The sequence below is a fragment of the Motacilla alba genome, chromosome 4, assembly GCF_015832195.1.
Source record: "Motacilla alba alba isolate MOTALB_02 chromosome 4, Motacilla_alba_V1.0_pri, whole genome shotgun sequence".
Lineage (NCBI taxonomy): Eukaryota > Metazoa > Chordata > Aves > Passeriformes > Motacillidae > Motacilla > Motacilla alba.
Genome location: NC_052019.1, coordinates 306,446 through 322,448, shown reverse-complemented (window position 1 = coordinate 322,448; position 16,003 = coordinate 306,446). Strand labels below are relative to the sequence as shown.

At 44.7% G+C, this 16,003-nt stretch overlaps 1 protein-coding gene across 1 annotated transcript in view; it reads right to left on the bottom strand.

The window, feature by feature from the left end:
• Positions 1-16,003, bottom strand: part of ATRN (attractin) — a 149,181-nt gene that overhangs the window by 47,493 nt on the left and 85,685 nt on the right. The window lies entirely within an intron of this gene.

Below are 16,003 nucleotides of genomic sequence, written 5' to 3'. Positions count from 1 at the left end.
GGGGACAAGGCCTGCAGGGACAGGAGCCAGGGAATGGCTGCCACTGCCAGAGGGCAGGGCTGGATGGGATCTTGGGAATTGGGAATTGTTCCCTGGCAGGGGGGGCAGGCCCTGGCAGAGGGTGCCCAGATTTGCTGTGGCTGCCCCTGGATCCCTGGCAGTGCCCCAGGCCAGGCTGGACACTGGGGCTGGGAGCACGTGGGACAGTGGGAGGTGTCCCTGTCCAGGGATGGACTTTAAGGTCATTTCCCACCCAAACTATTCTGGGATTCTGTGAATGTACTGAGGAATATTTCAAGTATGGCAATTTCATACCATAATTTGGTATATTTTGGGTCTCTAAACACTTGAGAAAACACGAATAACCACAGAAAATAGTGTTTCCACTACTTTTTTTACCTTGGTAACAACTCAGGATTATTGACACATTATATTTCTATTTTTCTTCACAAATATATAAAGTGACTGAATTCCCACCATAGTGCCTTCCTTTTCGTCCCTATTTCATATCAGGGATGAGAAAAAGAGAAACTGAAAATGGTATTTTGCACAGGACATGTGCCTAGAATAGAACTGTGTGAAAAAGAAAAATAAAATTCTAATTAACTTCTGAAACCAGAGTGACCCAACAGAGACAGCACAATGTGAAGCTGGCTCCCAGAGCTTGGGGCTTGCTGTGAATTCAGAAGATATCAAAAGGTCCAACTGCTACATCCATTAACCTCACCTGGCAGGTGGGAGAATGCTACAGCACTCGTGTTTTGAAAGTCTACAGGACCACACAGAAATTTAGAGGGTTTTGGGCTGCTTTCTGCTTTTTATTTCAATCTAGCTCCAGCACCAAAGTTAATGAACAAAAAGCAGCAGGGGAAAGTGGAAAGCTGGGAGTTCTACAGGCGAAGAGGCTTCTAGTGAGAGAAAGCCACAAGCCAAACAAGCTGCAGGTGACATTTCTGCACATCCTCCTCTATTTCTTCCCCAAACTCCACTGTCTTGTCTCTTTTTTCCTATGGTTAGAGGCAAGGATTCAATCTGACCTTGGCGAATACAGACAACACTCACAGGCACCATGGTCTGAATGCTGAGTGCCTGTGCCTTTGTCAAAGGACCTGCTGTAAAACTAAAGGGCTTTAAGTATTCTTGAGTGATGCCAAAGTCATCAAAACATTCATTCTGCCCTCTAGAATAATGCTGGGGGGAAACCTCTCTCCTGCTCAGGAGTATTGTCACTGCCTGTTCCAGTTCTCCTTGAGACGCACACACAGTGTGGAACTCCTGGCCAAGGCCCACGCTGCTCCTGGTGCTCTCCCCTCAGAGGAGCACTCAGCCAACTCCAAGGGCCCTGGCTGCGAGGACTGGGGAAAGAATGTGCCAGCACAGCAATCCAGCTCCACCACCTGAACACGGTCTCAGTCCTGCCATGTGCCGCTGCTTCCTGTGTTCTGTGAACATCTTTAATGAGCCATGGAAGTCATTAAGGCAGCGGAGAGCTAATCACAGGAATGAAGGGCAAAAAGCCTTTCAAAAACACCCTTCAGAAGCTGGGGTTTTGGAGCTGACCCTGCTCACTGAGGGATGAGCAAGCACAGCAGCAGCCTGAGACAAGCCTTTTTCAGGCAGGTGGCTCTTAAACGATCTCAGCAGTGTCAGTTCCAAGGAACTCTTTCCAGGAGGAAGCATTTATTCACCTCTGTGGGCGATTTGGGGGTTTCAGACACAAATTATGACATCCAAATCCAGGGTCACAAGGGCATTCCCATTAGACCTTTACACTCCATGGAAACCTCATCTGTGGTTCAACAGACCAAGGCAGGTGCCTAATAATAAATAACAAAAATTATTACCTGACCAGATCCATAACAGAACCGTAAACACTGAGGCATGCAAAGACATCTATTTGTAGACCCCTAAATTTAGTTTAAATTTCCATGGTGCATCCTTGCCCTTGGTTTCATGGATGCACTGGGAGCTTCGTTCATTGACTAAAGAGGGGTAAAAGCTATTGCAGCTGCCCTGGGACACCTCACCTGGCCTCCAGCTGCTGCTCCAGAATCACAGAATGCGCTGGGTTGGAAGGGACCTTAAAGCCCATCTCATTCCACTCCCTGCCTTGGGCAGGGACACCTCCCCCTAGAGCAGGGTGCTCCAAGCCCCATCCAACAGCTTTTGGGTGAATACCTACTCTGATCACACCACGGAAGCAGAAGGACACTCTCTTGCAGAGGCACCACAGACCTCTGTTTTAAATCAACAGCAAAACTCCACCCAAATTTGGAGGTTAGGTAGAAAATTTAACCTGATCCACAGGGAAAGATTCTCTACATGGAAAGTTAAACCTTAAGTTTCAGAGAAGAAAGGATCTTAACGGAGTTAATTGTAACTTGAAAACTATGACACACAACAAGTTGAAGTGGAGTAGAATTTGGAGGTGGGAGACCCCAGAGAGTTTGTAATGCACCTGATGCTTTGGTGTGGACATCAGAAGCAGCACTGGAAGGGGCTCTGAGCTCTCCCTTGAGCCTTCTCTTCCCCAGGCTGAACACCCCCAGCTCTCATTCTGTCTCCAGAGCACAGAGGCTCCAGCACTTGGAGCACCTCCACAGCCTCCTCTGGACCAGTTCCTCATCTACTGAACAGTTCACCCATCAAATCCACCTTTCTACAAATCAGTGAAAACTTGGTGCAGCTGAAGAGGTTCCCATGCTCACATTTGCATTCTACAACAAGCAAAAATTTAATCCTCACTCAAATTTGATTTTCACACCTACTACTCCGAGTCACTCTGCTCCTGCGTGAAGGATGAAAGAGATTAATGACTTACTCCTCACCTGCTGCAATATTAACTGAGCCATTGAGCTTTATGGCACAAATACTCGCTACCATGCAAATATAAAACCTGCTTCACTCCTGAACTTATTCTGAGATGAAAATCAATTTACATTCCAATACTATGCTGCCTTCCTGCAGTAGTCACAAATTGTCACTTCTCAGCTAATTGGCTGCAGTGAGCAGTTGGCTCAGAAATGCCAATTATACGTGTTTTGTCTTCCCATGTGAACTCTCTCATGTTGTGCAGAGCAAACACAGGCATGACTGTCTCTAAATTAAAAATAGTGCTCAAGACGTGGCCTCAAATTTCACAGCATCCCAGAAATTATCACACAAATCTCACAAATGAGAAGTATTTGTTCAATAAACAGCCAGCGGCAGAATTGTGATGCACATCTAAATTTAAAGTGCACTAGGAAATATAATTCTGGAAAGTCCCATATTGAAACAGTAAACTCAGCTCAGACCCTGCACACCGCCACATGACAGAAAGGTGCCCCAAGAAAGCCAAGGCAGGGCCAGGAAAAACTCAATTCTTCTGAATCCTCAATGTATTCTTCTGAATCCTCTGAACTTCACCGTTCTTCTTTCAGGCCACTTACAAGATGAAAGACCCTGAGGGGCTGGAGTGTGGCCAGGGCATGGAATGGAGCTGGGAAGCGGCTGGAGAGTTCCTGAAGGAGCTGGGAAGGGGCTGCAGAGTTCCTGAAGGAGTTGGGAAGGGGCTGCAGAGCTCCCGAGGGAGCTGGGAAGGGGCTGCAGAGTTCCTGAGGGAGCTGGGAAGGGGCTGCAGAGCTCCTGAGGGAGCTGGGAAGGGGCTGCAGAGTTCCTGAGGGAGCTGGGAAGGGGCTGCAGAGTTCCCGAGGGAGCTGGGAAGGGGCTGCAGAGTTCCTGAGGGAGCTGGGAAGGGGCTGCAGAGTTCCTGAGGGAGCTGGGAAGGGGCTGCAGAGCTCCCGAGAGAGCTGGGAAGGGGCTGCAGAGTTCCCGAGGGAGCTGGGAAGGGGCTGCAGAGTTCCTGAGGGAGCTGGGAAGGGGCTCAGCCTGGAGCAAAGGAGGCTCAGGGGGCCCTTGTGGCTCTGCACAGCTCCTGCCAGGAGGGGACAGCCGGGGGGGTCGGGCTCTGCTCCAGGGAACAGGGACAGGAGCAGAGGGAACGGCCTCAGGCTGGGCCAGGGGAGGGTCTGGGTGGGCATTGGGGAAATCAGGGAAAGGGCTGTGCAGCCCTGGCACAGCTGCCCAGAGTGGTGATGGAACACCCCTCCCTGGAGGGATTTAACAGCCATGTAGATGTGGCACCTGGGGACACAGGCCAGTGCTGGCCTAGGCAGTGCTGTGGAGCAGCTGGACTCATTGTCTTAGAGGGTTTTCCAACATAAATGATTCTGTGATCCTGCAATTGCAACAATTATTCTGGAGACAAGGAAGCTCCGAGGTACTTGGAAAAAGTGGTTAAAAATAAAGATCCTAAACCTTGAGACAGAAGACACTTCACCAGTAGGAAAACACTCCAACCCTCTGAGTTCCAGTTCCTCAAGCACCTCCCTCCAGCCCCAACTGCTGCGGATGCATTTGGGAAGGATCCTGGTGCTCTTGGGAAGGAGGGATCCCGGTGCACTCGGGAAGGGGGATCCCATGGCATTTGGGAAGGGGAGGATCCCGCTGCAATTGGGAAGGGGGATCCCATGGCATTTGGGAGGGAGGGATCCCGTTCCTGGCTCCGTGCCCCGCAGAGCTCTGACACTGTCTGTGTGCAGGCTCGGTTACATTCGGCAGCATGCTGACTATTGCTGGAGAGGTTCAGCATGGAGAAAATCAAAACTTTAGCACATAACAGCTCAAACTCTCCCTCAGACCCTTGAAGTCCAGTACAAATGAGCTTTATAGTCTACTGAGCTTAAAAGGAATAAAAGTTGTTTTCCTAATGGGCAGGTGATGTAAGTACACAAGAGGGAATCAAGAATAAAAAGTATAAAACAGCCAAAGTGATATTTGCAAGTTTCTTTTTTAAGGGTTCAATATAGCTGACAGATGGAAACAAGCAAAACCTTCTGTCTTGCATCATTTCTGACCAGACAAAACAGGGGGGAAAATGCAAGACAGAGCTGAGGGTTGCAGAAGTGTTAACGGGGAAAACAAGCCCTGTCTCCTTCCCCAGGAGGCTGTGAGTTCCAAGGGTCATATTGGATGAGAAATTTAACATGTTTATCAACTTGTAGCAAAACATCCTCTAATATGCCAGCTGCAGGAATCTCATCTTTAATAAAACAAAGCAGCAAAGTGTATATATATTTATACATATTACATATAGAATCATAGAATGGTTTGGGTTGGAAGGGACCCCAAAGATTTTCTAGTTCCAGCCCCAAACTAAATAGGTATTTATAAAAACAATCAAATTAAAATACCTTTGAATGACAACATTGTCACATTATTACAGAACACTGAAGCCACAAGTCATCTCAAAGGTCACATCATGACCTGAAGTGGAGTAATTAAAACCCCCAAATTTACTTTAAACAAACCACATAGCATCGGATCAGTTTTAAAGAGCCGTGACATCAGAACCATAGAGCTGGGCTGTTTTATTCATCACGGGTTTTTCTCTTGAGAGCCTTGGCTATGATTTGGTGTTCAAGAAATCTTAACATTAAAAAAATAACAGTGCTGGGTGGTACAGAATGACCAACTTCTCTATAAGCTCTCAGATTTGCATTAAAAAGGCCAGGTAGTCACTGCCTATCACTAAAAGAGTTATAGAACACGTAATTCACCCTTTTGTCATGAAGAATTTCCCAGTAAAATACTGAAGTGACAAATCAATTGATGGAATTTACTTCAATCCTCAGACAAGATATTAATGTAATTTATTCATACTTTTGGTCCAGGTGTGGGAAGGTGAATGGTGCTAATCTTGCACGCAAAACAGACTGGTTAAAGAAGTAACTACACATCACATTTATAACTCAAAAAAATAATTTAAGAGAGAACCAATTTAAGAAAAAAACCTTATGAAATCCCGAATCATGCTGGAAATTTATTCCTATACAGGACTGTGACAGTACCCTGCCCTGACCCCTGCTCTTCCTTGCCAACATTGCTGGGAGCAACATTTGCCAATACAGGAAAAAAAGTCAAAATCTTAATAATACAAAATCAGGAAAATAAGTGAGAGAAAAAGAAGTTTGGAGTGCTGGTGTCTCTGGCTCCATGTTTGGAAGCTAAACCAGCCACAGGCATTTGGGTTTGCCACTCTGCCCTGGGGTGACTTTATGATGCTCGCATCCCCCTTGGTCTGTTTAGCCCAGAAATGAGTTCTGCACTTCTAAGGCTGGTTCTTAGAGTGAAGGGGCAGAGAAGAAGTGCACAGCTTGTTTTCAAACACTGCACTCCCTCCTGCACATTCCGGCTCCTGCGCTGGGTTGTCTGCAGCACGGACAGACAGCAGGACAGAGCTCTCCTTTGCTTTTAGTTAGTTTTAGCTCGCTGAGGCACAGAAGTTGCCTGGACTGTGGCTTTACTCTTTCTTTGGAGCTGTTCAAACCTGCTCTGGCTGAACACCCAGCAGAGCACCGGCAGCTGGCACCTGTGGCCACCGGGCCAGGGCTGGGCTGACGGAGGGACTGAGGAGGGACTGAGGGGACACTGAGGGGACACTGAGGGGACACTGAGGAGAGACTGAGGAGGGACTGAGGAGAGACTGAGGAGGGACTGAGGAGGGACTGAGGAGAGACTGAGGAGGGACTGAGGAGGGACTGAGTGAGCCGAGCTACAGCCCACGGAGCGACTTTCTGAGTGTGTCATCTCTTTTGGAGCAGCAAGAGGTTTTATTGTTTCATATTGTTCATTTTTTTTGTGCTGGTGAAGGCTTTGCCTGTTTTTCCACTTTTCCAAGGTTTTTCCACTTTTCTCCAAGGAAATCTTTTCCTGAACTGGTTTGGGGAGGGGCTGCTTGAATTTGCTTTCCAGAGGAAGCCCTTTGGAGGTTTTCTCCCTAATTTGCCCTAAACCAGGACACACCCTCTCTTAGTTCTGGATATACTTTCCCTTGTGATGTAGCCAGGCTGAATCCACTGTCGCATTTCAGTGGGTGGCTTCTTCTATTTTACTGCCAATATGCTTTTATCTCCTTCATTAACTCTGCTCACTATTCTGACTCTTTAAATAAGCTTTTGTATAAAGAGAAGTATCTCGCTCTTTTAGCTTCTCAGCAATGGCCCACAGCACTCATTTTCTGAAGTATATTTTAATTTGGGGGTCTATATTTACATTCTCTGGTGGGTTATGGTATTTTCAAGTTATTCATCACAGAAATACAGTAACTTCACGCAACCAGCACTGGCCTCACCCAAAAGAAATTAATGCCTGATTCAGACTTAGCTTCCATAGAAAATTAATTCTGCAAAATTTTATATATTTTCCAGCCCTGCATTCAAAAAGAGAGAAAAAAATCAGCTCCCTTAAAATTAAGGCAATGAATATATATGTCACTGTCAGATCTCAATAAAACATAACCCAAGAAATGCTCCTGGTATTATTAAATCTGAATTGCAGACTGTCTCTCTCTGGTATCCTGTAACTTTTCTTACTTATGCAGCTGAAGTTTTGCAACAAGCATTCAGAAAGACTGTCAGTGCTGTAGAAAGGTATTACAATAAGCCTCACAAAAGCTATGCGAGTCACTACAGTTCATCCCAGGAAGTCCCAAGCTGCAGATGTAAAACCCCAAGTCTTCATTGGTTGCCCCTTTCAATGCCTGCAGGGGCTCCAGGAGAGCTACAGAGGGACTGGGGACAAGGCCTGCAGGGACAGGAGCCAGGGAATGGCTGCCACTGCCAGAGGGCAGGGCTGGATGGGATCTTGGGAATTGTTCCCTGGCAGGGGGGGCAGGCCCTGGCACAGGTGCCCAGAGCAGCTGGGGCTGCCCCTGGATCCCTGGCAGTGCCCCAGGCCAGGCTGGACACTGGGGCTGGAGCACCTGGGACAGTGGGAGGTGTCCCTGCCATGGCAGGGGTGGGATGAGGTGATCCTTCATCTCCCTTCCAACTCAAACCATTCCATGAATCTCTGATAAAAATCCCCCCCCAACACAGCACCTGGGAAAAATCTGGCATGAACAATTTTCAGGATTGTTCACACTACAACCTCCTGCAAAAAGGAATGAAGTGGCACCACCTCCTGCCAAGGGTTAACTGCCTGTGAGAAAAATCCTCCTTTTAAAGGATTTTAGAAGGTGCTAACAAAATATTACTTAATCGAAAAGGGAATAACTTCTAAAAGGAGAAAAATGTCATCAGTTGATGCCAAAAATAAGGTGGCAGAAGCAGATAAAACACCAGCAGCTGTTTCATGTTTTAAAGGACCATTTTACTGTTCTGTTTTAAATCCTTCCATCCCACAGCAGAAGATGACAGTTTGCCTGTTCTGAAAAATCAGCATGTAATTGCATGTCTCCAAAAGTAATTACATTCAACAGCAAATTTCATCAGATTAACAAATTGATTTACATTTCATTGTTGGGTTTCAAGAAAACCTCTCACATGGCGTAAGAGATGCAGGGAGAGAGGCTCAAAAGCACCTGCAGTTACAGCTAAGCAAAGGCAAGGGACATCATTAGCAAACAACTTTGGCATTACAATGCTTTCAGAAGCATCAGAAAAAAAGAACATTTTTGGAATAAAGAGTCCCAGAGAGTTAAGGATGATTTTATCTCTGCACTTACATCTCTTTCTTGTTAAATATGCACGAGGCACATGAGGACCTGGCAGGAAAGCTGTCCAGATCAGCAACCTCACTGCAATTCCAAGCCTACATAATTATTTTATCAAAGCAATCCCTACCTATCTGAATGTGCTTTATTCTCTTTGGCCAACAACAAAGATACTCCTCCTTTGCCCTCACTGAGAGCTCTCATTCGATGAACCTGTTACTTTTGGTTTGAGAATGACACTAATTTAGAGAAAGACTGGAAATCTCCACAGGCCATGTTCAGTCCTCAGGGGTTATTTATCCTGTATCAAATACCTAGTGCTCCTTCTAGACAGAAATCAAGGCATTAGAGACAGCTCAGGCCCTGCTTTTTAACTGTGGATGGTTTCTTCACTCTCTTTTTCCATGGATTATCAAAGCCTTTTAGTCAGGCTGTAAACCTCAAAGAAGGAAAGGCAGAGAGCATCACTGCTGGCAATGATCATGCCACCTAAAGAGGCTGAAAGCCTAAAATAAAAGGAATGTGTGAGATCTGCTGTTATTCCAGCTCTGTTTTGGGACCCTCCTCACCTGGCAGGAGCTAAGGGTACCCCAAAGCTTTCCTTGGCTGCAGCAAAGTGTCATCCATCATTTAGCTCTGGAGAAAAACAAATGCTTCCTGAACTACACTAAACATGAATGGCAAATAAAATTAAAGCTTAATTGAAAGTGATATTAAGATTCTTGATAATGCAGACCACCTGTTTTAGGAGTAATGTTGCAAATAAAACTAGCAGGTTGATGGGGAAGAGCATTAGAAGAAGAATTGCAAATCAAAACTGCTTTAATGAAGGAGCCTTACTCTGAACAATGAGAATTTCAGAAGGTTTCAGTATTTACATACTGGAGGACCCAACAGCAATGAAACATGGAAATAAACAATGATAAAGATCAGAGCGAGTGTTTGAGGATTGTGGAGCCTTCTTAAAAATGTTATTCCTGTCAGTTCGCAAAATATGGGCTAATATTTCCAACTTGAATAGCCACATTCAGCATAAGAAAAAGCAAGAGCCATTCCTCAGCAGAATCTCAGCCTAGTGCAAAATTCATCTGACTCCAAAAGGCAGCTGACACCAGGTGGCTCCACCTAAACTTTGCCTGCCAACAAGACAGGAAATACCTCGGGGCTAGGGAAAAGACCCATTTCCAACATCACTGCCAGCTCTGCTGAGCCAAGGAGATGTGCAGGGAGTTTGCACTCCTACATCCCTACAGACATTTTCAGCCTATCACTGGAAACCAGTGGGAACTGTTCCCAGGTCAAAGGAGGCAATTAGTAAGTATCACACAATCCTTTGGGAAACCCTTGGGCTGCAGAGGGAGGCAGAGAAGTCTTTTGATGCCTGTGAAAGAACAGAGCTTCAGCTATTCCCTTAAAACAGCTCAGGATAGAAGAAAAGGTCTTAAAAAAATCAGTAGTCCCAGGTCTAATATACAAGGCACCTGAATCCAAGAAAGTGGCAGTTCCGAGAGGTTTAACGGGAGCACAGTTGTCCTCCCACATCTATCAGAAATCTCACTTCAGGCAGCACTGCAGCTCTTCACCGGAGCACTAAAATGAGCATTTTCCTTCCAAGGTTGGATGCAATCATCCCGGCAATGAGAATTTAACAAAGGCAACAGAAGGCAGAAAGGGAGGGCCCCGAAGGAAGGGGTTCATTAAAGAGCACCTCAGCTAATGGCTGACATCTCTTTCCTGGGGATTGCACCTGCAATGGATCTGTACAGAGCAGCTGGAGCTGTGACACCTGGATTTCTCCTGCGGAGCCAGGCTGGGAGAGCTGGGAATGTTCAGCCTGCAAAGAGAAGGCTCTGGGATGACCTTTTAGCCCCCCCAGGGCTTAAAGGGGCTCCAGGAGAGCTGGAGAGAGACTGGGGACAAGGGCCTGGAGTTCCAGGACAAGGGGGAATGGCTTCCCAGTGCCAGAGGGAAGGGTTAGATGGGATTTGGAATTCTTCCCTGTGAGGCCATGGCACAGGTTGCCCTGAGAAGCTGTGATTGCCCCATCCCTGGAATTGTTGCAGGCAAGGTGGGATGGGGTTTGGAGCACCCTGGGATAGTGGAAGGTGTCCCTGCCCATGACAGGGGTTTCAATGAGATAGTCTTTAAGGTCCCTTCCAATCCAAACCCATCTGTGATTCCAGGATTCTGTGTGCCAGTCCACAGTCACCTGTGACAGTCACCTGGATCACTACCAAAAGAAAGCACCACAGACCAAATTCTGGTTTAATTACAGCACATTTGAGCCTGTCCCCAGTTTCCCCCATGAGTGACAGTTTCTGCACTTGCCCTCCTGACATCTCCTGTGCCAGCTGCCATCCACTGAAGGGCCAGTTCACCTTGCAGTTCACCACTCACCCTTTCAGCAGAGGAACAAGAGAGTAATGCAGCATTTGGAGTGGGCTCACCAGGACCTTCCTGTCAGGGTAAACAGCATCTTTGGAGACAGAATAACTATGACAGCACATATGTGACTGAGCTAAACAATCCACAGATTGTCTTCCAGGTCCCTCCAAACCTGTTTGTTCCATGAACTGAGTAAAAAGGGATAAAGATATAAAGGAGACTATATAGATAGACCATCCTGAAATAAATCAAGTAGAAGAAACCAGAAGAAAGCTTAAGAAACTAAAATTGAAGACAGCAGAGGCAATTTTAGCTATTTTTCCATTACAGCCTTTATGAAATCTGAGTGGAAGGCAACAATTTCAGTGAGTTGAGTGTTTCCCACTGGTTCTCAAATGCACTTCAAACAGTGGGAGCTATGCAATGCTGCTGCAGCTGCCACCATGCTGCACATGCAGCGATGCTGCATAGTCACAGTGGCACTTTTTGAAGGCCAAAACAACAATTAATTGCCAAGAAAATGATATACAGTGAATACCTAATGAGATTTTGCAAATGGTACGTTTTGTATGCAAGGGCTGCAAAATTCCTTTGCCTCTTTTTGTTTCTTGAAGCATTTGGTTCATAATTAACATTTAAGCGTGTTCAAATCAAAATCCTTCAACCAACACGAAGGAAAGACGGGAGGCAATTGCCAGTTAATGATACAATTACAAACTGGTTTTGCCTTAATCAGCTCCTAAACATCCTACACATTTCTCAGATGCTTAGAATCTGAGAGGAAAAAAATCAAGTATCAAATGGGACAGAATGTTAGTGAATATAAACAATCGTTTGGGTATGAAACAAGACTAAACCACCAACTTTATTTAGTGAGTGGTAGCAAACACCATCAGCAGTAAATTGTGATGAAGAAGAAATCTTACAGCCAGGGGAGAGTTTCCTGTATTAGCAGATCAAATGTTCACCCTCCTGTACACTCTGGAGAGGAATTCACTCACTGGACTCAGCCCCAGGTAAATACATTCAAGTTTAAACAGTGTTAAAACCTGCTGACATTTACACAGGTATCTAAGAGAGTTTCAAATTCTCACCATTAACTACTTGTCTGCTCCAGAAGTGCAGTTTCACCTCAGAGTGAGCTGACTTTGCATGGATTGAAACCCATGAAGAGAACTCCTCTGCTTCTTACTCTGCTATGGTACAGCAGATTATTTACAGTCAATGTCTTTCTTCTACTCTGAGCTAAAATTGGAAAGAATAACAAAACAAACTCACAGTGAAGATTAAGCAAAGAGGAAGAATAGTGGGGAAAAGATTACTATTACATTTGCGTAAGTGAAAAAAAATTTCAATCCTTCAACGCCCACTAACGTCCTTTCCTAAAGGGTGCACTCCCAGTTTGGGGGAGACAGGGAATGTTTAGAGCCAGGCTGAGGAGAGGAAGGTGAACAGCTGGGGTTTGCTAAATGCTTCAAAATTCCGTGTGTCCAACATTTGCAGCAAAGATGAGCTCACAAAGCAGAGAGAATGGAAAGATCCAGACACTGCTGACAAGACTTTACCAGGATTTTCAGGAAAGCTTGGCAAAGTAAGGCTTTAAGTGAACTCCTTCATGCTTGGAACTGCTCAGAAAGGAGGATTAAGAAGATTGCTGTATTTTGAAGGCTTTCTGCATTTTGCTGCTTTAGTTCTTTTACTGAATAATCATTTTAAGTCATTAACCAGGTGGGGAAAGACATCCTAAAATAATGTACTTTAAAAAATAAATGCAGTGGTTTGATAAAGAGGTGGAGCAAGACAGGGAAAGAAGAGCCAGAGCTGAGCATTGGCAGAGACACAGCCATCTCTTACACAAAGGAGCACTTACACTTTCCAAGTGCAGATTTTAACAGGCAAGGAGAGAGAAAAAATAAGAGACAGATTTCAATCAAGGACTTCAAGATAAAGTTTGCAATACTTAGAAAAACAAAATAAGGTGGATTGCAGAATTGCTTTGCAGTAAAAACTACATTTATAAAGTTTTCTGTTGCAAGATTTTGTATAGACATAAACACTCATGTTTAAATACATCTGTTGTATTGAAATCGAAAATAAGCCAGGACAGGTGAGTGTATGCACAATGACAGTTTGATAAGACAGTCAAACAAAGAATAAACCCCTGAAATATGATTTGGACATGCTGCACTGCCCAGGAGCAGCCCAAACACACGCATGAGCTGCCAGGTGATGCACATACATGAGGACAGAATAATTTCCAGCAGTTTGGCAGGAGCAGAGTTTTCCTGACTTCGACATACTCTATTAAAATCAGTGTAATTTCCAAAGGAAATTGAAACATGTTCTGTCGCTGTGTGACAGTTTAATAGTGGAGGTGCAATGACAAATACTGGAGGAGACAAGCTAGAAGATAAGAGAACAGTTTGCATCCTGCCCATACTGCAACATGGAGTTTTAATTAACAAGCCAGTCTGCTCTGAAGGACTGATCCCAACAGCACAGGAACTCTTCTGCAGGGAAATCAGGGATGAACCCCTTGGAAAAACAAATGAGAGAAGGAAAGTATAGGAAAGTATAATAGAAGGAAACTATTCCTAAGAATGTAGCATGGGATGAGTCAATGACTGGTGGCCAGGAAGTCTTAAAAATCAGAGAATGAGGTGGGTTGGAAGGGATCTTAAAGCTCATCTCAATCCACCCCCCTGCCATGGGCAGGGACATCTTCCACTAGAGCAGGGGGCTCCAAGCCCCATCCAGCCTGGCCTGAAACACTTCCAGGGATGAAGCAGCAACAGCTGCTCTGGGCATTTGCCCAAAAAAATCTTTGTCCCAAATCCTGTACCATGATTTAGCTTCTATTTTATCATATCAAACACAAACTACAGAGAGCCACGACTTCACAAAAATGAAGAAAATTGGGGTATGGAAAGGACAGGTAGGGACATAGATTGCAGCTGAGGGAAGGTCAATCCCTCACGGCAGATTGCACAAGACCTGAAAGGACACGGTGAGTCCTGGTTTTCAGCTGTGCACTGAAGAGGAAACTAACAGAAATTCTATGGACCACAGATTGCTGGTTGTTGCCAGACTTCTTCCAAAAACTGTGTCTCAATGAATAAGAGCTGATGCTATTTTAGACTTTGTTTTGACAAGTAATAAAGATATTAAGAAGAGCTGGTGATAAAACATTAACTTGGATTGAGTGCATACAAGCACAGTCACATTAAATTAAGGATAAAGAGAGGTTAAGTGTTGTTAGAGAATCAAAGTTCACTCTTTAACTATGAGAAATGAAATCAAACACTAAAATCAAGTGGATAAGGAGATCAGAAATGGGAAAGCTGCCATCTAAATATATCTCTCAGGTCAAAGATGCAGAACTATTTGAAGCTGCATCCTCAGAGCTAACCTCGAAAGGGACATGAGGATCAATTAGAGAGACTTTGTATTAAGGAGAGGAAAGGATTCATTAGCAATGTCTTTAAAGCCAGCAAGAAGTAGAGAGATAAAATAAGAAATGCCAGAAGTCAAGCTGTGCCACTGCTCAGCAAATGAAAACAAAGCAGGAAGAGATGTTTCAGCCATACAAGTAAAGGAAGCCAGGAGGGGAAGGGAAGAGGGGATGCTGTAAGGAGAGGTAAGAGAAAAACCAATCAGCTGTATCCCTAACACACAGTTCTGCACCAATAAAGAACAAAGATATAAATCAGGGTAAGGTACAGTCCAGCACTGATTATGGAAAATCAAATATCAATCAAAATGACCCATAAGGTTAAAAAAAAAAGAATGACTTTTTTTTTCCAGACTCCTGCAATTAAGAATTTGACGAAAGAAAAGCTCAAATATTTAAATAAATCATTGTGTAAGTGCTCACCTTTGTAGACAGATGCTACTTCCCCTACGACAAGTAGTACTTTCATGAAAATGAGGAGATTTGGGACTTGCTACTTGAGTATCCAATGACAAAGATTTTACATTGCAGCTCATCGACTCCTCCATATTTAAAAATTAGGACTTGAAAATAAACTAAGACTTTACCACTTTATGAGGTAAAAACTCTCCAGCTGCAAACTGATTACCAAAACTGTAAGTGGTACTAAAAATGAGGAATGAGTCCAAAAATGAGTCCAAAGCCAACCTGTCAAATCTTCAGTCTGCCATCAACAAGACAAAGTTTTCCAAGTAATTAAAACCCAGTATCTTTAGGAAAAGGTGATAAGAACATTTCTCAAGTACTCCTAATACTTTTTTAAAAATTCAGAAAAATATCACTATAGCTTAAGGACCTTTTTTCCAGGTGGATCTCATTTTCTTGCTCAATATTATCCTGTGCATTATTATCTCATTTTCTTGCTCAGTATTATCCTGTGCATTATTTTTGTTGAAAGACTGAGTTTGCCTGACCAATATGTTTGAAACACCAAATGCATTAATGTGAAATGTCAGCTTTCACAAAACAATCACATGAACAAGGCTGAAGATTGAAGGATTTGGGTTCACATATTTGACCAAGTTTCTTCAGTAAGGCAGAATTCAAATATGCCAAGCATTAGATGAGGTCTGTGGCTGCCCCATCCCTGTAACTGTTTGAGGTTGGACAGGGCTGGAGCAAGCTGGGCTGGCCAAAGCTGTCCCTGCACATGGCAGCAGATGGGACAAGATCAACTTTAAAGTCCCTTCCAACCCAAACCATTCCATGATCTCCGCTCCAGACCTCCAAGGATTTTGCCCTTCAAACACCCACATCACTCTGAGCACACAGGGAGCTGATACTTGACCAGCCCACTGCAAGAAGGTGGCTGAGGCTGCTCTGAGTTGTGAGCTGCATCAGCAGCTGCAGGATCTGTGGTGGCAATCACAGAGTGATTCTGTCTGATTTTATCACCCCAAATCACAGAATAATTCTGTCTGATTTTATCACCCCCAATCACAGTGATTCCATCTGATTTTCAGACCACCAGCCAGAGAGTGATTTTGTCTGATTTTATTACCACCAAGCTTCATCCACTGCTCCTGCACCACTTCATCACCATGGCCAGCCTGGTGCCCCAGGCACTGCCTGCCAACCACCTACCCTGAATA